Source organism: Oryctolagus cuniculus, chromosome 2 (assembly GCF_051225735.1).
Source record: "Oryctolagus cuniculus isolate XC-2025 breed Fujian yellow rabbit chromosome 2, ASM5122573v1, whole genome shotgun sequence".
NCBI classification, from domain to species: Eukaryota; Metazoa; Chordata; class Mammalia; order Lagomorpha; family Leporidae; genus Oryctolagus; species Oryctolagus cuniculus.
In genome coordinates, this window is record NC_142868.1 from 168,620,816 (window position 1) to 168,640,861 (window position 20,046).

Consider the following 20,046-nt stretch of genomic DNA (forward strand, 5'->3'; position numbering starts at 1 on the left):
ACTGTAATCCATACACAGTTATTCTTAAGTGTTGAAACTTAACTGAAAAGTGATCGCTGTTAAATATAAGAGTGGGAATAAGAGAGGGAAGAGATGTGCAATTTGGGACATGCTCAAGCTGACTTGCCCCAAACGGTAGAGTTAGAAACATACCAGGGGATTCCAATTCAATCCCATCAAGTGGCATGTACCAGTGCCATCTCACTAGTCCAAGTGATCAATTTCTGTTCACAATTGATCATAATGATAGGACTAAGAGCCAAAGGGAGCACATAAACAAGACTAGTGTCTGCAAATACTGATAGAATAAAAAAGGGAGAGAACGATCCAACATGGGAAGCGAGATACACAGCAGACTCATCGAATGGCAGATGTCCTAAACAGCACTCTGGCCTCAGAATCAGCCCTTAAGGCATGCGGATCTGGCTGAAAAGCCCATGAGAGTATTTCAGGCATGGAAAGCCAAGTACTGTGGCAAACAAACAAACAAAAAAACTGACCTAAATGAAAGATCTCCGCTAGTGAGATCCCAGTGGAAAGAACAGGTCATCAAAGAAGGAGGTATCTTTCTCTGAAGGGAGGAGAGAACTTCCACTTTGACTACGACCTTGTCTAAATATGATCAGAGTTGGGGAACTCTTCCCTGACTTCCCCAAGGCTTCCATAGCCTTGGTAACTCCTGACAAGAGCCTAGGGTGATTACTGATGCCATAAACAAGAGTGTCAATTTGTTAAGTCAACAACAGGAGTCACTGTGCACTTACTCCTCATGTAGGATCTCTGTCCTTAATGTGCTGTACATTGTGAGTTAATGCTATAACTAGTACTCAAACAGTATTTTTCACTTTGTGTTTCTATGTGGGTGCAAACTGTTGAATTCTTTACTTAATATATGCTAAACTGATCTTCTGTATATAAAGAAAATTGAAAATGAATCTTGATGTGAATGGAAGGGGAGAGGGAGCGGGAAAGGGGAGGGTTGCGGATGGGAGGGAAGTTATGGGGGGGAAGCCATTGTAATCCATAAGCTGTACTTTGGAAGTTTATATTCATTAAATAAAAGTTAAAAACAAAAACAAAAAAAATCTTTAAAGAAACTAAGAATCCTTCAGTGATGGAAGTGTTACAGGATCCCTGCACACTGCCCAGTCACACTCCACAATGCCAGTTCTTTGAGTAGAGATAGGCCTACTTCTGCTGCTGCTGCTACAACTACTGCAGCTAATGAGTAAGGAACCAGGACAAATCCATCATAAATCTGCCTCCCTGATTGGGGGTTGAGGAAACTTTACACCTCAGTTAAGAGAAATTTTACGCTGCAAGGGACATCTCAATTGGAGAGGCTTGGGATTAGGCCAGAATTTAATAGGACATTTAATTTTGGATCTCTGTATTTGAGGTATCCTTAGCTTCTGGAAAGAGTCCAGTGCACTCGAATTCCCATGTTGCTGTGGCTGCTTTGGTTTTGCCAATGAGGTCCTTCTTCCTCTGCACATGCCCAGGTGTGCCCCTCCCTCCATTTGGGTGTTCGCTTCTCAGACATGCAGAAAGTCCTGGGCGGGGTGAGGAGTAATAGTGTCTTTAATAAATGATTAGACCGATCATTAGAGCATGAAATAAGGGAACATTCAGGAGAAGGATGGGAAAGCATAACAAGAGGTTTTTAACCAGGGGAAACCTGGTAAAAAGGCAGTCTAAGGTTAAATGTTAAGGGAAGAGCCATCTTGCTTGGGTTTTCAGAGGGAACAAAGTCCTCATTTAATGTCTAAGGATTTCACAATTCATAGTTTCAGATTTTTCCCTTGCAGTGTGGTACCAGGGGTGAATGAATGATAATACAAAAGATCTGTGCTGTAAGTACACATGTATATGAAAGTTATGGTCCTTTGGGCTGGTATTACAAATTAGTATTTCTAGATGAAACAGGTAAAAATAATGGAGTAAATTGGGATAGTGAGGGGTTACGCACAACTCTTGTCAGAGTTCTTTCAACATCTACACGTACTTAAAAGTTTTTTTTCTGATTCCTGTATTCCTTTTAGTGCCTGAGCAGAATGGTTGATTTATTATATTCCTCTGTCCCTACGCAAGAGAGATTGTACTCCCTGCATTCTGTTCTTAGGAGGTAACAAGGTGGATGGAAAGAAGAACATATTGAAGATTGAAAGTAGCAGGAAACCCAGCTCAGATATTTGTGAGAACTTAGTCATCTTCTCTTGCTCCAGTCCTTGCCTGCCTCACCTCTGCTCCACACCCTTTCTTCCATCAATAAAAACACAGACCTTAAACCTTCAAAGCATTCAGGATGGAATACAAAGCCTGTTTAAAAAAACAGGCCATCCAGAATTATGTTTATTTTTCTAATGCCACTCAGTTTGAGAAGTCAGTCACTGTCATTTTTATTTCATAGTTATTGTGTTTATATTTCTCTTTTGGGGTCTGATGTTTCTGGTTAGTGCTGTTGTCTCACTGATACTACTGGAGCCTGCTAATCGTGTACGATGTTTTGATTTGGCATGTTGAGATTCTTTATTTCCTTCCAATAAACTGTGGTTACATGAGGTTTGGCAATATGGTTGTTTTTTCTATCAAAAAACAAAATTGGAAGTTTGTTTTAATTACTGGGCAGAGCTACTATTTTTATAGTAGGTTAGTATTGTTTATGTTGAATTTCTTTAGCTGTTTCTATTATGTTATGATGCAATACTTGAATTAAAACTACAGAATATTTCTGTAATCTAACATTGCTTTTATAAGAAGTAATTAAAAATGTGAAATTAAAATAGACTATTTTGTAAGAATTTGACTATTTCAAATACTTATTTTGATGGTCTTTAGAAAAATATCTGGAAATATTATTTTTTTATATGGCAGAGAAGAAATCTAGCTTTTTAGCAATGTTTCCTGCAAAATTTATATGACAAGTTCAGGTGTTTTGTAAGAGAAATTTTTTTTGTCTATCTGGCCAAGATTTAAACTTTGTAAATACATAGCAATTTAAAAAATTATTTAAATTTTTCATTTATTTTAGAATGATTTTAGGTCTATAAAAAGTCGTGAAAAGTCAACTCAGTTTCCTCTTTTGTTAATATATTACCACGATAAATTCATAACACTTGATCTTAGCCAAAAGGTCGAGAAGCGATGATACATTGATCACAACTAATGATCAACATTTGTATGGTACTGTCAGCTAACTTCACAATTTATTTAGATTTTGCTAGTTTTTCCCTAATGTCTCTTTTGTGTCTCGATATCACTTCCAGGATACCATATTACATTTAGTCATCAGGTAGGCAGAATTTCTGGTCTGTGACAGTTTCATACACTTGTTTTGTTTTGTTTTGTTTGGCCTCGACTGTTTTGAGGGATATTGATAGGTATTTTGTAGAATGTTTCTCAATTTAGGTTTGTTTTTAAACTTGAGTTATAGATTCTGGGATGGGTGGAGAGTCTGTGCTGTTATTATAACTTATCAATGGCCATGTTAACCTTGATCTTTGGTTGTGTTTATGAAGTTTCTATAATATGATGTTACTTCCCATCCCCTACCCCCATCCCCAGCCTTTCATGTTGTGCTCCTTAAAGGCAAGTCACTAACTAAACTTTATTTTTGTCCCACCCTGGGGTGAGGGAGACGGGCTGAGGAGCTAAGCTTTACTTCTGAGAGATGGGGTAGCTATAGAAATGTCTTGGACTTCTTCTGTTAGATTGTATTCAGTTATTTTATATCCACATGAATTTATGAATATTTCATACTTTGGGTCATAATCCAGTACCACATGATTTATTTTTTTCAGATTTCCAGCTTAGCCATTGGTAGCTCTTTCAGGTTGTCTCTTGTGTCCGTTTCATATGTTCGCATCATTTGCTTTTAACATTTACTTTCAGGCACTTATTTGTTAGCTCTTTCTGACACGACAGGAGGCCTCAGGCTCACCTTGTAACTTCCTTCCTAATAATCAACCAAAGCGCCCTGGTTCCTTTTATGGAAGAATTAGAAACCATGACCTGGGCTTTGGTGCTGAGCGTCCTTCTGTGAACTTCTACACGTAATAATCAATTCTAGTCATAATCCATGCTATGATGTAGGAACTTTAATTGTCTACTTTATGTACAAAGACAGAGGGGCACAGAGAGCTTAAGTAATTTATTCCAGGGCCCACAGCTAGTAAATGGTAGGGTCAGCAATTGAACCTAGATAGCCTGTGTCAAGTCCATTCATTGGGCTGTTCTGCCAGAAACAGATGTGTGAAAACATGGAGGTATACGGCCATACTGTTCACTCTTGAGTTTTTAAAAAGTATTTGTTTTTGGTGAGGAAAGTGGATTGGAAGTGATTCAGTGATGCCAGAAAAATCCCTAAAGTGCCCCCCCCCATGCTTATGAGAGGAGACAGTGGTTAGAAAAGAGTACATTTCCTTAAAAATATGAACATACAGACATGAAATGGTACACTCCCCAAAGGAAAGTGTTTTTTTCTGGTTGAGGAGATCATGCTTGTGAGGAAAGTAGTTTACACATTGGAATAAAACATGGACAGTCCCCCCCTCCCAGCCATTGCATGACAATTGCCAGAATATTATTTTTCCTTCTGTTAGAAGCATGTGGCTGTCACCCTCTTCACATATGTCTCTTGCATAGAGGGGAGAGGAGTGGGTCAGAATCGCAGTTAGCAGAGGCGTTTTGTTGGCTGCTTATCAAGTCGAAACCAAATTAGCTGAAGGGATTTCTTTATTAACATGCCAGAAACATCTTATCTTTTCCATTTTACCAGAACCTGTTTAGCAGTTGGTTCCATTGGTCCACTTCTATGGAAAATCTTAGTACTTTTTCTGGAGTTTTGTTTTTAAGCAGTGCAGTTTTCCATCTATATCCCCTAACGTCAGACTTAAATTTTTTAACTGTTATTTTGTTATAATTCATATACCACATAACTCACCATATAATTCAATAAATTGTACAACTCAAATTCAAGTCTTAAAATCAGAGGCATGGTATGGAGAGAGGGAATTTATTCTTGAAATATTGTTTTATAATTCTTCCATATTAGGATTATTATAAGGATTAGAGAGCCTGAAAAACCATAGAAACTATCAGAATGTGGTTTCATTTGGTCCTTGTTGGAATAATGTTCACAATGTCTTGTTTACACCATAATTCTATTTTCCTTCTTGTTCTTTCCTGGCTATCTCCTTTTTGCTCCCTCAGTTTTAAGGGCATTTAATCACATAAGCCTGGTTCAGTTAAGTATAATTAAATTGAAGTTAGATTTCTCTTAGTACTTGCCTACCAATAAATGCCAGGAGAAGAGATTTTTGTATGCAAAGAACTTCCATTTCTTTAGTGTGGAGCATGATAAATTTCTACTGTTGCTTAAAGTCAGATGAATTAGCATAGAATATCCAAAGGAAACTTGAATCATTAATTCTGATGTTTGTCCAATTGTGCAACATACTTATAAAATGAGGCTCATAAATTTGTTGCAATTTGAGAATCATGACTTTCTTGCATCCCAGGAGGACTTTGGACTTTAGAAATAAAGGCTGTCATTTTACAACCTCTCCCATTGAATCACAGCTTCTGCTACCTTTTTTGTGCTACAGCTTCTCTCTTCTTCTGGGTTGTCTCACAACCACAACGAATGAGGCACAAGACAAGGAAGGCAAGCAAAATGACGGACATTTATTGCAAGAGGCAGAGAAACCTTCCCAGCTGCCAGAAGGGCCTGAGGTCAAAGGCACTGCCTGGCTCAGGATTTTGATGTGTTTCTGAAGGAGGATTTTTGCCTGACTGGTTGGGTATATGCTAATGAAGTATGCTATGTGATCCTATCACAAAGTCCTCAGATCCTGGATGTGATTGATTTGTCCAGAACCAATGCAAAGCCTAACATGGAGTTCATATTACATAGGGAAGTTAGGAATGAGCTCAAACAGGACCTTGGACAGATGCAAGAACATCTGAAGATTGCATTGTATATGTTTCTCCCTTCTCTTCTCCACTAGGGCCCCTGGAAGGTTATTTCCTATGTTTCTTTTCAGGGCTCCTAGAGTCCTTTTCATTGATCCATATTGCTAAATTTGAATTTAACCTGTACTAGAAAATAAACTGTAATATATTTTTAAATGTAATCTTTGACATGTAATTTAACTTATTTATGCCTCAGTTTATACATTTGTATGATCAGAATGATTAGTAGTATTTAATTTGTTACTGTGAGGTTTAATAAAGCATTTAAATCTTACTACATTAACCTTCACGTAGTAAGTACTTCATAAATGTTAATTAATAGTATTTGTTTTTAGGGTGAGCATTTGGCCTAGTGGTAAACCACTGGTTGGGGTGCGTGTGTTATATTAGAGTGCCTAGATTGATTCCAGACTTTGCTCCAAATTGCAGCATCCTAAGAGGCAGCAAATTATGACTCAAGTAGTTTGGGCCCCTGCTATCCATGTGGAAGACCCAGATTGAATTTCCCACTCCTGGCTTCAGCCTTTGGTTGTATTTGGAGTGAACCAGAAGATATTCTTCATTGTTATGTAATTTTGGATCTGTGGTCATGATCCTGTTTAGGAAAGCCCTGTTGGGTGTTCTTATGGTTTTTTTTATTTATTTACTTACTTACTTATTTATATATTAACGTCAGCCTGTCTTAGTCAGATTCTATTATAGCTTCTAAGTTATTCTTATTTTGTTTTTCTCTTTTTCCTCTTGCGTAGCACTAAACCAAATTGACACTTTTGGATTTCTGTTTCCCCCAGGTGTAACCAAACTTTCTTGGGATGACGTACCTTCTTTGTCCTCCTATAGTGTGCCAAACATTCACTGTTATCAGGTATTGAAGCCTCTTTTTATTTGCCACCACATGTAGCCGATATCATTTTCCCCATCTTCAGACCTTCAGATTTTTCTTTGCTAATAATCACAGTGGTTTTTTTTTCCCGTGAAAATTGTATTCATGAAGATACTAAATGAATGATGCAGCTTTTGCTAAATAAAGTTAACTAGTTCTGTCTACTTTCTCACCAATCTCAATTGCTCACCCTGAAATTGGATTTTAAATGTTAGTTTTACCATATAGCAATGTTAAGTATTAACAAAAGCTTTGTATTCCTGCACCTAGCACCATACCCAACCTGTCATTAACTCCCAATAAATATTTAATAACTAAATGAGACACTGAAACAGCCATTCTCTTTCCTCATCTTACCATCATGAAATAGAGTCACTGTTTAAAGGTGTAACATAAGTTGGTACATTCATTCTGGAATTGATAGCACAGCTACTCAGTAAATTTTAGATAGGAAAAAATGTAGGGAAAGCATCAGCGTTTATGTCAGAAATGGGGGCATCAAACACTGACTTTCTGTATTCTACTTTCAAATTAGATATTAAATAACAGCTTTAAAAGTAGAATCCAAGTTTCTCTGAGGTAGATGTCCATTTCCTAAGCCACTCATACCTAAGGAGAGTAGAATTATATGGAGTAAATCATCAAAAAAAAGTATTACAATACTGTACTGTATTTAAGAGGACATTGATTGGATTCTGTCCATTTATCCCCAACGTTAAGAACAGTATAATGACATCAAAATCTTTTAAACACCTTTTATTTCTAAAAGGTGGCTTTTTGTTAAAGATTCATTTACTTATTTATTTATTTGAAAGACAGAGAAAGAGGCAGAGAGAGAGAGAGCTTCCATCTGCTGGTTCACTCCCCAGATGGCTGCAACAGCCAGGGCTGAGCCTATCTGGAGGGAGCCAGGAGCCAGGAGCTTCTTCAGAGTCTCCAACATGGTTGCAGGGGCCCAAGGATTTGGGTCATCTTCCACTGCTTTCTCAGGTCATTGCAGATAGCTGGATTGGAAGAGGAGATGCCGGGTCTTGAACCAGCACCCATATGGGATACTGACACTGTAGGTGGCAGTTTTACCTGTTATGCAACAGCACCAGCCGCTAAAAGGTGGCTTTTAAATTTTTATTTTTTATTTATTTGAGAGAGAGAGATCTGTCCATTGGTTCATTCTCCAGCTGCCTACACCAGCCAATATGGGGCTGGGATCAAAGCCAGATATCAGGAACTCAATCCAGGTCTCCCACACAGCGGCAGGAACCCAATTACTTGAGCCATCACCTGATGCCTCCCAAGGTGCTCTGGAAGGAAGCTGAGATTGGGAGCAGAACTGGGAATTGAACCCAGGCACTCTGATACAGAATGCAGGCATCCCAACCAACAGCTTAGCTGCTAGGCCAAATACCCACCCCTACAAGATATTAATGCCTATGTGGATGATGTAGCATGGACATGTTTTGTTTGAATGAAAAAAAAATCATATAGAAAAAGTATTCTAGAATATCAACAACAATAACTCTGATATATGCTGTGAAAGCAAATGTCTGATGTCATTATACCACATAGCCTGTTGTGTATTTAAAATGGGTGTTCTGTACATTTTGATTTAAATGTGAGAAAGTTTCATTTTTTGAGAAGCTACAAAGCTTTTAAAAAAAGTTGGGAATGGTTTTGTACAACATATTACTAAGAATACTAGTTCCAGTCTTCAGCCACTCAAAGACCTTAACACAATCCTTTAAGTATCATTTGAATTATAACTAATTTAGTATTTGTTTCTTAATGACAAATTCAGTTTTTCATCACACACTTCCGTGTTTATTCCAAAATCATGTAATAAGATACTTGGCTGTTACCAAGTAGTGACTATAATGGTTTTCAGTATAGTTTGTTATGATGCTATATAGGCACATAACCAAATTTTATACAGATAGAGAACTTTACAAAAAATTCTGATAGTTGCAGTATTATATTACCTGTTTGTTTATGATTATTTAGTTACTGAAATTTCTAGATTTGTGGAATTCTGTTAAGTTATTTTGAAAAGGGCCCAGATTGTTACATAAAGGCAGGCAACTCTTAACTGATTCTGACTCTTGGTGATATGTTCTACCAGTCTTTCAAGGGTTCAGTTACTTCTTTTGGTTAGGTAGAGTGAAGGTTTTTTCCTGAACTGGAAATCAGCCTTGTTAGATGACAGATTAACAGCCTTTCTTCCATCTTTCTAAAATACTCAGACTTATGTGTAAAAGAAGCTAAAAAGTGATCAACCACAGCTCTTTCTCTGATGTAATCAGAAAAACTTAAAGAATATTGAAAAAGCAAATGTTGAACATAAGCATTTACAATATTTTATGTTTTGGGTTTGTGATAAGAACTTTTTCAAAGTATCTTTAACAGTGGAAGTATCTTTCTGCCCTTTCCACAGTTGGAATCAGCACTTAGAAACAATCCACTTAAGTACTATTCATTTTTTTAGTTATTTCTTCCCTTAACCATACTGTGTGTGTGTGTGTGTGTGTGTGTGTGTGTTTTAAGATTTATTTATTTATTTTAAAGGCAGAGTTACAGAGAGGCAGAGGTAGAGACAGAGAGAGAGGTCTTGCATTTGCTGGTTCACTCCCCAAGTGGCTGCCATGGCCAGAGGTGGGCTGATCCAAAGCCAGGAGCCAGGAGATTCTTCCAGGTCTCCCACGTGGGTAAAGGGGTCCAAGGACTTGGGCCATTTTCCACTGCTTTCCCACGCCATAGCAGAGAGCTGGATCAGAAGTGGAGCACCTGGGACGTGAACTGACGTCCATATGGGATGCCAGCACTGCAGGCAGCGGCTTTACCCGCTTAGCCACAGCGCCAGCCCCCACCATTCTGTCTTCAACATAGTGCCTGGGGATTGGAGATGTGTCTTTACATTTGTTATAATGCTAGGTAAGTAGAGGTTTATGCAAACACTAACAAATAGAAATTGCATGTAAGAAGCTGGATGATTCTTAGTCTCTTTCTGCTGCAGTATTAAATTACCTTGTCATCTTTAGTTTTCATTCTGAGCCTATCCCAGCATATATTGTTTGTTTGTTTTTAAACTTCTGATTTTTGCTCTTTGTATACTAAAGCTTTGTGGAGAAAATCTCAAACTGGTTCAGTATCTGTATTGAAACATCTAACTCAGTTTCAAGTGGATCTCTATTGAGGTTCAGTGATAATACTCATCTTTGACTCCCTTTCGTAATTCCCATCCAATACTTTCTTCAAACCTTTAATTTCATTTATTTAAGACACTATGCTTGGTTTTAAAAAAATTAAACGTATGTTCAGTGAATTTTATGCATCTATAGAGCACTAGGTATGTATAAGTAGTACTCTACGTATAGAATACAAATATTTATAAATAAGATAGTGCAGGTGCTAACAGCCTTAGCAAGAAAGATAAACACAAATAAGCATAGTACAGTGTTATTTTAGAAGTACATTTTAAATTCTGTGATGTTCTGTGGATGTAAATTCTGTCTGATTATGCCAAGGAAAGTGATAGCATAGAAATGCCCTTTAAGCGAGCCAGTGTTGTGGTGTTGCCAGTAAAACCACCACCTGCAACACCAGTATCCCGTATGGGTCTGGCTTGTGTCCCAGCTGCTCCACTTTCGATCCAGCTCCCTGCTAGTGGCCTGGGAAAAGCAAAGGAAGCTGTCAAGTGTTTGGACCCTAGCCACCCATTTGGGAGACTAGGATGAAGCTCCTAGTTTTTTACCTGGACCAGCCTTGGCTGGTATAGTCATCTGGGGAGTGAACCAGCAAATGGAAGATCTCTCTCTGCCTTTCCCTCCCTGTGTAACTCTGAATTTCAAATAAATAAATAAATCTTTTAAAAAAAGAAGAAATGCCCTTTAAGCTTTTTTTCTTGTTAAAAAAAAAAACATTTTTAGAAAATGCTTAATTGTGGTATAATTGATATGCAGTAACTGCACATATTTAAATTGTGTGATTTGCTAAGTTTTGACATGTGTATGCCTGTGAAACTATCACCACAATCAAAATAATAAATATGTCCATAATTCTCAGGTATCCTTATGTTCCTATGTAATCTGCTTTCTTGACTTTCCTAGTCCCCAGCCAACTGTTGATCTTCTTTGTATCAGTTTAGATTGCTTTGCATTGTTTAGAATTTGATATATTTGAAATCATATAGTATGTATTCTTTTGTCTGGCTTCTTTCATCTTAATTATTGTGGGATTCATTCATGCTGTTGAGAGTATCAATATTTTATTCCATTTTATTGTGGAGTAGTATTGCATTGTATGGAGTAAGAATTTGTTCATAATTTTTTTGTAAAGATTATTTATTTGAAAGGCTGAGTTACAGAGAGACAAAGAGAGATCTTCCATCTGCTGGTTCACTCTCCAAATGGCCACAATGGTTATAATTGGGCCAGGCGGTAGCCAGGAGCCAGGGGCTTCATCAAGGGCTCAAGACTCGAACCATCTTCCACTGCTTTTCCCAGGCCATTAGCAAGGAGTTGAATCAGAAATGGAGCATCCCAGACATGAGATGTGCCCATATGGCATGCTGGTGGCACAGGTGGTTGATTTACCCTCTGTGTCACAGTGCTGGCCCCTCATTCATGATTCTTACTCATGCTTTTTATGTTGTATTTAGAAAATAATCTTTCAGCTTTGTTAAAGTATGGTTTGCAAACCATAAAAATTACTCAGGACCGCATTAATCTGAATTTTAATAAGTTTATATAGTTGTAGACCATCCTTATAGTCTTATTTAGAAAAGTTCCATCATCCTAAATGTTCCCTTATAGCCTAATAAACTCAGTTCCTTTTGTCAACCTTTACCCTAGGCAATCACCGATCTTCTGTCATTTTAGTTTTACTGTTAATAATTAAATTTCATATAAATTATATCATAAAAAATAAGTAGTCTTTTGTGTCAAGCTTTCATTTAGCATTAAGCTTTGAAGTTCATTCATATTGTTGCATATATTATAGTAAACTTTTTTCATTACTGTATAATATTCCATTTTATGAATATACCGTATTGTGTTTATCCATTCACTAGTTTAAGGATATTTTAATTATTTCTAGTCTTTGGATATTATGAGTAATCCAGCTATTACTATTTATGTAAGTCTTCATATTCTTCAGTAGATAAAAGTCGAATCACTGGATCAACAGGTTGATGTATAATTAATTTTTTAAGGAACTGCCAAATTGTTTCCAAAGTATTAATTTAACATTTTGCATTCCAACTAGTATATGAGGATTTCAGTTTCTCCACGTTCTCCCTAGTGCTTGGAATTATGAGAGGTTTATATTAAAACTATTTTTCTGTTCTTTGTGTTGTTTTTGTCATAATATTACTTGTACTTTTTTTTAATTGGGTATATAATTAAAGGCTGACTTCCTCTTTCTTTCAATATCTTAAATTGTCACTACACTATATTCTGGCCTGTGTTGTTTCCAACTAAAAGTCTTCTATTATATTTGTTCCTTTGAATGTGGGTCTTTTTTTTCCCTCTTGCTTTTAGTATTTTTCTCTTTAATCACACATTAAACAATATGGTATGATATGTGGTTTTTTTTTAAGATTATTTATTTGAAAGTGGAGTTACACAGAAAGAAGGAGAAACAGAGAAAGTGATTTTCTATCTACTGGTTCATTACCCAACTGTGGCAGCAGTGACCAGGTATGGGCCAAGCTGAGCCAGAAGCTTCATCCAGGTCTCCCACATGGATACAGGGACCCAAGTACTTGGGCTGTCCTGTGCTGCTTTCCCATGAGCATTAGCAGGGAACGAGATGTGAGGTTCAGCAACTGGGACTTGATTCAGCACCCATGTGGGATTCTGGCATCACAGAATAGCATCACATAGCACGCCACAGCACCAGCATCCTGATATGTCTTAATGTAGCTTTCAGCACATTTCTGTTGCTTGACGTTCATTAAAGTTCTTGGATATGTGTATTTATAATTTTCATCAAATTTGGAAAAAAATGGCAATTAAGCAAATATGTTTTCTGTAGGGCCATCTAAAGTTGCCCTACATAAAGCTGGTCTTCGAACAGTACTTTATGCTTTGTGTGTCTGTGTGGGTACAATCTGTTGAAATCTTTACTTACTATATACTAAGTTGATCTTCTGTATATAAGGATAGTTGGAAATGAATCTTAGTGAAGAGTGGGATGGGAGAGGGAGTAGGAGATGGGATGGTTTGTAGGTGGGAGGGTAGTTATGGAGGGAAAAAACCACTATAATCCAAGAGTTGTACTTTTGAAATTTATATTTATTAAATAAAAGTTTTCTAAAAAAAAGTTGCCTTACAGTGAGCCAATGCTCTATGTTAATTTTTTCCAGTATTTTTTCTATTTCATTTTATATAGATTCTTTTGCTAATTTTTTTAAATTCACAAGTCTTTTTCTGTGATATCTGGTGGTATTTTTTAAAAATCATTTATTTATTTATTTAGGAGAAAGAGAAAGAGTTTCTTTTTCTTTTTTTTTCTTTTTTTTCTTTTTTTTTTTTTTTGACAGGCAGAGTGGATAGTGAGAGAGAGAGACAGAGAGAAAGGTCTTCCTTTGCCATTGGTTCACCCTCCAATGGCCACCACGGCTGGCACGCTGCGGCTGGCGCACCGCGCTGATCCAATGGCAGGAGCCAGGTACTTATCCTGGTCTCCCATGGGGTGCAGGGCCCAAGGACTTGGGCCATCCTCCACTGCACTCCCTGGCCACAGCAGAGAGCTGGCCTGGAAGGGGGGCAACCGGGACAGAATCCGGCGCCCCGACCGGGACTAGAACCCGGTGTGCTGTTGCCGCTAGGTGGAGGATTAGCCTATGAGCCTTGGTGTCGGCCGAGAAAGAACTTCTATCTGTGAGTTCACTCCAGATGCCTGCAATAGCTAGTGATGGGCCCAAAGCCAGGAGCTAGGAATGCAATCCAGGTCTCCCTTGTAGGTGGCAGGAGGGTAGCTGGAGTCAGGAGCAGAAGCTAGGAAGGAGTGTTACAAGTAATTTATACTAATAAATATAAGTCTAGGTTTATAGACTCTAAAAAATCCAGACTGTAGACTTTAGCATATTCAAGAGAAGAGATGATAGTGGCCTAAAACTCTAGAGCCCTTGAGATGGAAAATGGAAGTTAAAGATTGAACAGATGTTTGTAATTCTGTGCTTATAAAAGGAGAGAGTGGGGCAGGAAAAGAGTGCAGTGTGTTTTGTTTTGTTTTTTATTTGACAGAGTTAGACAGAGAGAGAGAGAGACAGAGAGAGAGAAAGGTCTTCCTTCCGTTGGTTCACCCCCCAAATGGCCACTACAGCTGGCGCGCTGCACCGATCCAAAGCCAGGAGCCAGATGCTTCCTCCTGGTCTCCACGCGGGTGCAGGGGCCCAAGCACTTAGGTCATCCTCCACTGCCTTCCCGGGCCACAGCAGAGAGCTGGACTGGAAGAGGAACAACCGGGACTAGAACCCAGCGCCCATATGGGATGCCGGCGCCGCAGGCCGAGGATTAACCAAGTGAGCCATGGCGCCGGCCTGGGTACAATGTTGTGACAGACAGTTCTGTCTTAGGCGTTTGAGAGATACTGAGTGGTAACATCATATCTAAAGAATAGTAGGGTTTTTTGGGTGAGGGGATAAATTTGAGGTACAAAGGGACAGTGGCATTGCCTAGTTTGTTATGTGGGTATTGGGCTTGGAAGAGATGTCTGGGTAGATTGTGTCTACTTACATTGTTGCAGAATTGGGTTCTTGTTTTTAAACCCATCAGCCTGTTTTTGTGAGCATGCCTTTAAATGTTTCCGGAAACAAAAAATACATGTAAAAAAATCAGATTAAACTCTTCTCCATGTAAAAATTCTTTACTCAGCTAGGTCTTAGATGTAAGAACAAAGATACAACTTAGAGCAGTCTCTTTTAAAGTAAACACTAAGGCCGGCGCCGTGGCTCAATAGGCTAATCCTCCACCTTGCGGCGCCGGCACACCGGGTTCTAGTCCCGGTCGGGGCACCGGATTCTGTCCCGGTTGCCCCTCTTCCAGGCCAGCTCTCTGCTATGGCCAAGGAGTGCAGTGGAGGATGGCCCAGGTGCTTGGGCCCTGCACCCCATGGGAGACCAGGAAAAGCACCTGGATCCTGGCTCCTGCCATCGGATCAGCGCGGTGCGCCGGCTGCAGCGGCGGCCATTGGAGGGTGAACCAACGGCAAAGGAAGACCTTTCTCTCTCTGTCTCTCTCTCTCACTGTCCACTCTGCCTGTCAAAAATAAAAAAAAATAAATAAATAAAAATAAAAATAAAAATTAAAGTAAACACTAAGACATATGCTTCTAACAGGAACCCTTGACTTTTTAGCACAGTTTCCACTCAAGTACTCAGATTTCTTGAGTGATGTGACTGTGTGACTTAGATTTGATGGGCGTGTCTGACCCTGCTGCTAGGCAGCTGGAGCATTTCTTTAGAGTCTTTCATGTAACTACTTCGATTCCTAAAATACTTAAATGAGCTGCTCTTACTTAGGTTAGTGAGGTGCTAAATGAAGGCTCTTCTTTCCTCTCCTTAGCCTACACAAAGCTCCCAGTTAACCCAAAGATGAAGGCAAGGTGGTTCTCATGTCTTTTGTTCTATTAGAGAGAAGGCCATGTGGTGTGGCATATGTTGGATACCTCCCTTTTACCGTGCTTTCCTTGATTGGATTTAAGGCTGCTGCTTACCACCTCAAGCCTGCTAGTCTTAGCTTAATCCCAGCCTGACCTGCATTTAATTGGTGGTTATTAAAACCTTTATCTACATTGTTGAAATTATGTAATGCCTTTCACAACTGTTCTCTTCTTGCTGACTTCTTATTTATACATAAAATACAGTTATGTCTTGAGCAAGGTGAATGAACAGTGTGGCATTTTTTTATATAGTGCAGTATAAGTTTTCAAAGTGCAATATCTCTCTAGTTTTAATAAATGAAAATTCACTGTGTGTGTATACAGAAGTGTTATTGCATTTTGATGATGGTGTTTCACACAATTGTTATCATACCTGTAAGTTTTGCTGTTCCTTTAACTATAAAAAATGCTATATCATATTCCCATAAACTCTTTTGGCTAAATATTAACCAAGCCACTTGTTTCTTCTGATCCTTGTAATTCAAATTTAACTTTTGACTTATAAACTTTAATTAATGAAAATATTTATTAATATGGTTCAAATTTCAAAGTGAAATTTTGCAAAATCTATCCCAAGAACGCCCTTTCATCCATCCCCATCTATACCTTCTCCGTACCCTGTTATGTGTAGTGATTTTATTGATTTTTATTTATTCTTTTAGACTTTTAGTGGCAAAAAAGCAAATTCAAAAATATAATCCTTTTTTAAAAAAATTTATTTATTCATTTGGAAGGCAGAGTTACAGAGAGTGAAAGAGACAGACAGAGATCTTCCGTCTGCTGTCTTACTTTCCAAATGGCTGATCTGGAGCCAGGAACCTCTTCCAGGTCTCCCACATGGGTGCAAGGGCTCAAGCACTTGGGCTGTACTCTGCTGCTTTCCCAGGAGCATCAGCAGGGAGCTGGATCAGAAGTGTAGCAGCCAGGATTTGAACTGGTGCCCACACTGGGTGCTGACACTGCAGACAGCACCTTAACCCACCACACCATAGTGCCAGCTATCCAAAATATAATCTTAATTTCTCTTCCTTTTACTCAAAAGGCAATATACTGTGCAGTATTCTACTTTCCAGTTTCTTTCTAAAACTTTCATACCCTAGAGCTCTCTCTATATATCACTACATAAAGATCTTCTTTATCTTTTTTTTTTTTTTTTTTTTTTTTTTTTTTTTGCCATAGAGCAGTCAGTTGTAGGCATATGCCATTGTTTATTCATCCAGTCTCTTGTTGCCAGGCACTTGAACATGTTCAATTTTTTGCTATTGCAGACAATCTCATAGTTAGTAACTGTGTACATTGTTATTTCATATGTATGTAGATGTCTTGATTGTTAACATTCCGGGAAATGTGTTTGCTAGGTGAAGGTTTCACGAAGAACTTTGACAGTTGTGATTTGTGTTTCCTTCACATGAGTTGTGCATTTTATGTTTCCACCAGGAACATATCTGGGTCCTTGGAGTGCCCTTGTTTCTCTATAACTTGACAAGTGAGTGGTTGGACTTCAATCATATTTTACTAATCTTTTTATTTGCGTTATTGTTTTGAGTTTGAGTAGCTCATCGTATCTTTAAAGGCTATTTGTATTGCTTTTTTCAATGTACTTTGTTCATCTTTTATGAGTTGTCTCCTCCTATATTTCTAGAAATTTTTATATGGATTTTATTTCTGGACTTTTTATTTTGTACCATTGATGTATTCACTTGCTACTTTCACACTGTTTTAATTTTTGAGGCGTTATAAAGTATGTTTTAGTGTCTACTAGAGCTGTTTTCTGACTGCTTTTTTTTTTCAGTTTTTCTCTGATAATTGCTTATTTATTCTTCAATAATATCTTCAGAATCATTCTATTATATCTTAGAAAAAAATGATATTTTATTGGCTTTATGTAAATTAAAATACCTTAATTTTCTTTCCAAAAATAAAATTTTAGCTTATTCATTCAAATACTTTAATTTCCTTAAAGATCTCTTTAAAAAAAAAAAAAAAAAACAAAGAAAAGATTTATTTCATTTATTTGAAAGACAGAGTTACAGAGAGAGGTGGAGACAGAGAAAGAGGTCTTCCATTCGCTTGTTCACTCCCCAGGTGGCCGCAATGGCCGGAGCTGCACCAATCCGAAGCCGGGAGTCAGGAGCTTCTTTCGGGTCTCCCACGTGGGTGCAGGGGCCCAAGGACTTGGACCATCTTCTACTGCTTTATCAGGCCATAGCAGAGAGCTGGGTTGGAAGAGGAACAGCCGGGACTAGAACTGGTGCCCATTTGGGATGCTGGCGCTTCAGGCCAGGGCTTTAACCCATTGCACCACAGCACCAGCCCTTCCTTAAAGGTTTTAAAAGCTTTCCTTATAATTTGCACATTTTTGGTTAAGTGAAAATATACATCAACATTTATGAATTTTAGAAATGAGATATTTTTTGTCTGTTGTTTGACTATACAAGGCAAGGGTACTTTTAAAAGTCCATAGAAAAATGAAATTTAAAAGTTTGTTTTGGTGTAAAACTTTTTTGAAACTCATGCATGGTTTTTCATGATATGCATTTTCCATATAGGTATATATGAAGACAGTTTTTTTAAAAAAGATTTATTTATTTATTGAAAGAGTTGCAGAACGGGAAAGGCAGAGGCAGAGGGAGAGAAACAGGTCTTCCATCTGCTAATTCACTCCTCCAATGGCTGCAAGGGCCAGGGATGGGCCAGGCTGAAGTCAGGAGACAAGTGCTTCATCTGAATCTCCCATGTATGCAGGGGCCCAAGGACTTGGGCCATCCTGCCCTGTTTTCCCAGGCACATTAGCAGGGAACTGGATCAGAAGTGGAGCAGCAGAGACTCAGACCCACACCCCCACTAAATGCTAGGTAGCACTGCAGACTGCAGATTAACCTGCTATACCACAGCGCTGGCTCTGAAGGCTTTTTTTTTGCAGACTACCATCTTACTGAATTTTCTTACTTTTCTAGGTAATATTATTTTAAAGTACATTTGAAAGAGTTGATGGTACTATTTAGACTTTTTTTTTTTTTTAAGTACTGAACCTTGGTTGAAAGAACATATTACACTATACATTTTTCCTGCTGTAGACATGTAGCATGACGAACCCTATAGCAAGCTGAAAAGGGATTATTTGGCGGCTGGTGTTGTGGCATAACAGTTTAAGCTGGAATGTGCAACGCTGGCATCCCATATGGGCTCTGATTCCACCAGTGTAAGATGGCCCAAGTTCTTGTGCCCCTTCAGCCACGTGGGAGACGTTGAAGCTCCTGTATTTTTGCAGCCATCTGGGTTGTGAATCAGCAGATGGAAATCTGTCTCTCTGTAACTCTACTTTTCAAATAAATAAATCTAAAGAAAAGGGATCATTTCTTTATTGTGACTTGAAATTTCAAGTTTTTTACTCGATGAAAAACAGCTATGTACTGTATAAAGGATGAGATGAAGTCCAAACACTTACTGGTATGCATTGTCACTTAGTTAAATCATGTAACAGTGCATTTGTTTTTGATTTAGGAATATGTGGGTACTTTTAAAAGTTCACAGAGAAATGAAATTAAAAGATAAGTTTATTTTAGCACAAAAAATTGAAATCCATGCTTGGTTTTTCGTTATACACATTTTCCTTGAACTTTATGAAAACCATTCAACATTTCTCTCACTAAAAAAAATCCTTAAAACTTAAAAAAAAAAACTATTTATGTATAACTCATAGAAATGTCATCAAATGTATGCAGTTCTTCTTTTTTTCTTTATACAAATAGTATAAAGCATCTCTAAGACTTCTCTGATTTAAATGTTAGAAGATAGGGGCCGGCGCTGTGGTGTAGCGGGTAAAGCTGCCACCTTCAGTGCCAGCATCCCATAGGGGCACCAGTTTGAGTCCTGGCTGCTCCACTTCCAATCCAGCTCTCTGCTATGGCCTGGAAAGGCAGTACAGGATGGCCCAGGGCCTTGGGCCCCTGCACCCATGTGGAAAGACCCCGAGGAAGCTCTTGGTTCCTGGCTTTGGATCTGTGCAGCTCTGGCCATTTGGTCAATTGGGGAGTGAAGCAGTGGATGGAAGACCTTTCTCTCTCTGTGTAACTGTTGACTTTCAAATAAACAAATCTTTTAAAAAAAAGTTAGAAGATAGGTTGGTGTCTAAATAAGGAAGGAGTCAGCGATTTAAAAGGCTTCCCAGCTCAGGCAGCTCTTGTCAAGAGCCTCCGGTGATCACCACCGTCATACTAAGAATGTTAATTGTTAAATTAGCAACAGGAGTCACTATGCACTAACTTCCCATGCAGGACCTCTCTCCTCAAAGAGTTGGTTATGAGAGTTAATAGTAAAACTTGATCACAAAGATCTACTTCACTTCAGTGTATTAAGTGGAGGACATCATCTGTGTATCATGAGCTATAGTATTGCCTAAGTGCTCACAAAAGATTCACTGTTCTTGGGTTCTTCTCCAAAGTTAACTCCCTCAAAAAATATAGATAGATAGATAGATCAGTCAAATCTCAGAAATGTTTACTTTTATTGAATTAAAAAGCACTTTCTTC

At 38.3% G+C, this 20,046-nt stretch overlaps 1 protein-coding gene across 6 annotated transcripts in view; it reads left to right on the forward strand.

The window, feature by feature from the left end:
• The window catches only part of MAP4K3 (mitogen-activated protein kinase kinase kinase kinase 3), a 220,684-nt gene that overhangs the window by 22,279 nt on the left and 178,359 nt on the right, over positions 1 to 20,046 (forward strand). For 2 of the 6 annotated variants that reach the window (XM_051842965.3, XM_089326506.1), the window contains exon 2: positions 6,765 to 6,838. The exons of the other annotated variants lie outside the window; for them this stretch is intronic. The gene's annotated coding sequence lies outside the window, so the exon portion shown is untranslated. The remainder of the gene's footprint in view (positions 1 to 6,764; positions 6,839 to 20,046) is intronic. 6 annotated transcript variants of the gene reach the window in all.